Consider the following 6,830-nt stretch of genomic DNA (forward strand, 5'->3'; position numbering starts at 1 on the left):
GGGTATTCATCCTTTCTGATGGCTGAATAATATTCCATTGTATATATGGACCACATCTTCTTTATCCATTCATCTGTTGAAGGGTATCTCTGCTCTTTCCATGGTTTGGCTATTTTGGACATTGCTGCTATGAACATTGGGGTGCAGGAGCCTCTTCTTTTCACTACATCTGTGTCTTTGGGGTAAATACCCAGGAGTGCAATTGCTGGGTCATAGGGTAGCTCTCTTTTTTAATTTTTTGAGGCACCTCCCCATTGTTTTACAAAGTGGCTGTACCAACTTGCATTCCCATCTACAGTGTAAGAGGGTTCCCCTTTCTCCACAACCTCTCCAACATTTGTTGTTTCTTGCCTTGTCAATTTTTGCCATTCTAACTGGTGTAAGATGGTATCTCACTGTGGTTTTGATTTGAATTTCCCTGATGGTTAATGATGATGAACATTTTTTCATGTGTCTGTTAGCCATTTGTATGTCTCCTTTTGAGAAGTGTCTGTTTATGCCTTCTACCCATTTTTTGTTTTTTCTATTTTTTATTTTTATTTTCTTTAATTTAAATTCAATTAACCAAGGTATAGTCAATCATTGGGTTTTGATATAATATTCAATGATTCATCAGTTCAGTATAACACCCAATGCTCATCACATCACATGCCCTCCTTAATGCCCATCACCCAGTTACCCCATCCCCCTACCCACCTCCCTTTCTGCAACCCTCAGTTTGTTTCTCAGAGTTAAGAGTCTCATATGGTTTGTCTCCCTCTCTGATTTCTTCCCATTCAGTTTCCACCCTCCTCAACCCCTATTGTCCTCTGCACTATTCCTTATGTTCCATATATGAGTGAAACCATATAATTGTGTTTCTTCGATTAACTTATTTCACTTAGCATAATACCCTCCAGTTCCATCCATGTCAATGTAAATGGATCTAGTTTCCTTTAACAAGCAGACTAAAACACACCCAGGATCAGGTTTGTTTTTTTGTTTTGTCTTTTTTGTTTGTTTTTGTCTTTAGTGTTTGTTTTGTCTTTTTAAATTATTGTTGTTATTGTTTTTTCTCTTTCTTTCTTTTGGAGACATTCACCCCAAAAGTAAGAACAGGAGGTAGTACTCACTCTCAGGGATTTAATCAATACAGATATAAGTAAGATGTCTGAAATAGAATTTAAAATGATTCTAAAGATACTAGCTAGCCTTGAAAAAAGCATAGAAGACCCTAAGAAATCCCTTACTGTAGAAATAAAAGAACTAAAATCTGGTCAGGCCAAAATTAAAAATGCTATTACCAAAATGCAGTCCCAAGTGGAGGATATAAAAATGAGGATGAACGAAGGAGAAGAAAGAATCAGTGATATAGAGGATAACATGATGGAAAATAAGGAAGCTGAAAAGAAGAGAGGAAAAAAACTATTAGATCACAAAGAGAGACTTAGAGAACTCAGTGATTCCATAAAGTGAAATAATATCTGGATAATAGGGGTCCCAGAAGATGAGGAGAGGGAGAAAGGGACAGAAGGTTTATTTGAACAAATTATAGCTGAGAACTTCTCTAATCTGGGGAAGGAAACAGGCATTCAGGTCTAGGAGGCACAGAGAACCTCTCTCAAAATCAATAAAAATAAGTCAATACCCCAATATATAATAGTGAAACTTGCAAATTTCAAAGATAAAGAGAAAATCCTGAAAACAGCTGGGGACAAGAGGTCCTGAGCCTACAAGGGCAGACACATAAGGTTGGCAGCAAACCTGTCCACAGAGACCTGGCAGGCCAGAAAGGACTGGCATGATATATTCAACACGCTAAATTGAAAAGTATGCAGCCAAGAATACTTTATCCAGCAAGGCTATCATTCAGAATAGATGGAGAGATAAAGAGTTTCCAGGACAAAGAAAAACTAAAGGAATGTGTGAACACTAAACCAGCCCTGCAAGAAATATTAAAGGGATCCTGTGAGCCCAAAAGTAACAAAGAGAGAGAGAGAGAGAGAGAGAGCCCAAAAGTAGCAAAGACCAGAAAGGAACAGAGACAATTAACAGGAACAGCAATGGCACTAAATTCATATCTTTCAATAATTACTCTGAATATAAATGGGCTAAATGCTCCAATCAAAAGACATAGGGTATCAGAATGGATTAAAAAAAACACAAGACACATTGATATGCTGCTTACAAGAGACTCATTTTAAACCCAAAGACACCTCCAGATTGAAAGTGAGGAGGTAGAGAACCATTTATCATGCTAATGGACATCAAAAGAAAGCTGGGGTAGCCATTCTTACATCAGATAAACTAGATTTTAAAACAAAGACTGTAATAAGAGATGAAGAAGGACACTATATCATAATAAAGGGGTCTATCTAACAAGAAGATCTAAGAGTTGTAAATACTTATGCCCCTAACTTAGGAGCAGCCAAATATACAAACCAGTTAATAACAAAATTAAAGAAACCTATTGATAATAATACAATAATATTAGAGGACTTTAACACCCCACTCACAGAAATGGACAGATCATCAAAGCAGAACACACTGGACTAGATGGACTTCACAGATATATTCAGAGCATTTCATCCTAAAGCAGCAGAATACACATTCTTCTCGAGTGCACATTCTCCAGAATAGACCACATACTAGGTCACAAATCAGGTGTCAGCCAGTACCAAGAGACTGGGATTACTCCCTGCATATTTTCAAATCACAATGCTATAAAACTTGAAGTCAACCACAAGAAACAATTTGGAAGGACCACAAATACATGGAGGTTAAAGAACATTCTACTGTAGAATAAATGGCTCAACCAAGAAATTAAAGAAGAATTTAAAAAAATACACGGAAGCAAATGACAATGAAAACACGACAGTTCAAAACCTTTAGGATACAGCAAAGGTGGTCCTAAGAGGGTAGTATATAGCAACACAGCAAAAGAGGTCTCAAATACAAGACCTAACCTTACACCTAGAAGATGGAAAAAGAAGAGCAAATAAAGCCTAAATCCAGCAGGAGAAGAGAAATAATAGAAATAATAAAGATTAGAGCAGAAATCAATGATATAGAAATATATATATATATAAAAAAGAACAGATCAAAGAAACTAGGAGCTGGCTGTTTGAAAGAATTAACAAGATCGATAAACCCCTAGCCAGACTTAGGAAAAAGAAAAGGACCAACATAAATAAAATCATGAACAAAAGAGGAGGGATCACAACCAACACCGAAGAAATACAAACAATTGTAAGAGAATATTATGAGTATTTATATGCCAACAAATTAGACAAGCTGGAAGAAATGGATAAATTCTTAGAAACATATAAATTACCAAAACTGAAAAAGGAAGAAATAGAAAACCTAAACAAACCCATAACTAGCAAAGAAATTGAATCAGTAATCAAAAATCTCCCAAGAAACAATAGTCTTCCTACCCCCAATCCTAATGCCTAAGAGAGAAATCACCATCCCCCTGGGCTGTGCCAATATCATTGAGGCAAGACCTGTTCAGGGCAATTCAGAAGTCCCTCCACCAGACAGTGAGGAGGGACTTATTCCAGGGGGCAGAGTGGTTAGAATGCCTCTCAGCTCTGTTGGCTTTGTTTAGAAGCTGGTGACTGGGCACACATTCCCCCCCGCCCCCAACGCTCCCCCAGCCATCAGCCTCCATGGAGAATGAGAGGAATCAGAGGCAGTACAGCCTGGGATGCTATAACCAGGGCACAGAGGAAGCCTGAGACCTGTCACCCCCACCAGCCTGGGGGCTACTTCATCCAACCTCCAGATCCCACCCCTTTCCCAGGAGATAGCAAGTGCAAATGTCTTCCCTACTCTATATCCCAGGGTGGTTTTGAGGATGATGGAAGTGCAGTGGAAGGGTTTTGGAAACCAAAATGTGCTTCAGTGATATTATGGAGTCATACCACTGATAGTATTGACCCAGTAAAGTTTATTCTCAACCCAACAGACAAGTTGGAAATGGAAACAAGGCAATGTCTCCAATCTCTCCAAGCGTGAAGATCCACCCCCTTTCCTTCTCTGAGGGCCACAGGGTGCCTAATTCACAGCCAACCTTCCAGGACAATACCCAGTCAGACCTAGCTGCTCTGGAAGTGCACACAATCCGGAATGTGGTCTCCAAGTGGTTGAAGAAAGAAGCAAAAGTCTTGGCAGGAAAGCAAAGGACTTTCTAAGCAGTGACACTCAGGGAACTCACAACAGAAACAACAGGGCAATCTCTCTGGTGCCCAGTAAAAATAGAATCCACGTAGGTGAAAAGCAACACAAGCAAAAAACCACACAAACAGAAATTGAAACCCAGCGAGCTTCTAATAACTGCTGAGAAGGAGCTTCTAGCAATCACTTGCCCCTCCAGCTGTTTAAGGGGCATGCAGGTCACACTTCTGGGCCATGTCAGAGGAGGGACTGAGAGCCAGCCAGAAACCCTATAGTGGCCTTTTCTCCTTTTCAAAAGGAAAAGTCCCAGAGAACAAATTTTGGGGGCATTCCTTCTGCCTCAGGAACAAGGAGGCTGCAGAGGTTCCTTGGGTCGGACCAAGACTCCCCCCCTCCCCCTCACGGAAGCTGGAATCCCCTTTGGCCGCCTCTTGCCCATATTGACCTCAGGGACCGCTCTGCCCTTGGGGCGCTGGGTAGGGCAGGAGGGCCACTCACTTGTCCAAGAGGAAGTAAAGATCAAATTCACTTCTGCAGTTTTTCGACTCTTCCGCTGGTGTCTCCTGGGAATACTGGCTCGGGTTGCTGTTGGGCTCGGGGACTTTCACAGGTGGGCGGAGGTGGTGGTGTTGGTTTTTCTTGTTCTGATTGCCTGGGTTCTGGACGGTCTGCGGACCAGTGTCATATATTTCTGGGTCCAGGTCAGTGTCCATATCGTAGTCATACATTTCTGAGCTCTGGACGGTCTGCAGGAAGCTTTCGGCTCTCAGCGGTAGAGGCCGCAGCACCAGCAGCAGGAAAAGTGCGGGGCCTGGCAAGCCCAGGCTGCGGCTCCCCATTTTCTGGGCCGCCCTTGCGGCGCTTCTGGATGCTGGCCACTTCAGGTAAACTCAAGCAGCTGCCTCCTTGGACTCCTCCCGTGCCAAGGAGGCCTCCGCCTCTCCAGCCCTTTCCCAAGACGCACTTCAAGCCTCCACCTGCTACCTGCCCTTTGGGCGGAAGAGGCAAGTGGCTGGCTCTGGGGCGATGGCCCCACTACCTGCGTGGCCCTTCCCCCACGCCCCCGGGGCAGAAGGCCTTGTTATGATGGACAGGAGGGTTGGCATGGTGACTTTGTGACCTGCAGCTCTGCTCAGTGTCCTGCCTGCTGACAACCCAAGGCAGGAGTGCTGGGATCTTTGCCCGGGGTGGGGTGGTGGTGGTAAGATGAGGCTGCCATTATCCCTTTGGCTGCCATTGTCCCTTATCCTAAACCCTCACAGGTGGCCATTAAAATCCTCAAGATCCTGCCTTTTTATAACTCAAAGCAGGCAGCTGAGATGGCTTAGATGGGGACATCCCTGTGGGTGAGGAGGTCCTGGAACTGGGCGACTGGAGTACAATAATGGTCATTGGTGTGAACACTGAAGCCACCCATGGACATGGAAAGATCTAGAAGGTCTAGAAGGTTTGTACAGGCATTCCAAAGTCCTTTGTGAACGAGGGACATTCTGGTTGTCTACTGCTGTTTAACAAACCACCCCCAAATTAGTGACATAAAACAAAAACCATTTCATACATGCATAGGTTCTGTGGATCAGAAATGCAGAGAGGCCTGACTGGGGATGGCTTGTCTCTGCTTCATGGAAAAACATGGAAAACCCATTTGCTCTTTCATATAAATTTTAGAAGCACTACTATATAAATTTCATATAAATTTTAGATCTTCTTCTTCTTGTTCTTCTTCTTCAGACCTCTTACTTTTCATGTAGATCACAGGCTTGTGATTTTTCTAAATTGGTTCTGGATAACTTTACACATTGCAGCCTCTGAGAACAGCACTGCTATGGGCTATACTTTCAACATGTCCAATTTCAAATTCAGTTTGGCCATTGGCCATTTGTTTTAGTTGCCTGATCTTATTAAAATTTTCCCAAATTTCTTAATACTTGATTACGGTAACATTAAATGTATAGATACACTTTGGTCGATTTGAATCTGCTATCTGAACTCCCAATATCAACGAACCTGGCAATGTCTCCATTTATTTATACCTTTTCCAGGGCCTTGCATATAAATTTCCCTATGAAGATCTTGATGTTTTTTGTCAAGTGCCTTCCCTAAATACCTTACATTTTTGCTGTTAATGTAAATGGCATTTTTAAAGTAAAGCTTTTAAACTGTTTATTGGTGTTGTGGGCAGATTTATTAATTTATTGATTGTTCATACAGCTCGCTAAATTCCCTTATTCTCACATATGTCTGTAGAGCAGTTTTGGTTTCTATAAAAAACAGAAACCAAAAAACATTGCTCTGGTTCTCCAATGACATGTTGTCTGGAACCTGTGATGAGGCATTCTTTTTTTTTTTTTTTTAAAGATTTTATTTATTTGAGAGAGAGAGACAGCACAAGCAGGGGGAGAAGCAGAGGGAGAGGAAGAAGCAGGTTCCCTGCCAAGCAGGGAGCCTGATGCGGGGCTCAATCCCAGAACCCTGGGATCATGACCTGAACCGAAGGCAGACGCTTAACCGACTGAGCCACCCAGGCGCCCCTGATGGAAGCATTCTTGACTTTAAAAAGTATACTTCTAACATATCAATGTTAAGAATTCTATTTATGAAAGGCTTTTGTAGAAATTCTTTTTAGTTAAATTTTATTTTGTTGGGCGCCTGGGTGGCTCAGATGGTTAAGC

The sequence above is a fragment of the Leptonychotes weddellii genome, chromosome 6 (genome assembly GCF_054177405.1).
Source record: "Leptonychotes weddellii isolate Sample4059 chromosome 6, ASM5417740v2, whole genome shotgun sequence".
NCBI lineage: Eukaryota > Metazoa > Chordata > Mammalia > Carnivora > Phocidae > Leptonychotes > Leptonychotes weddellii.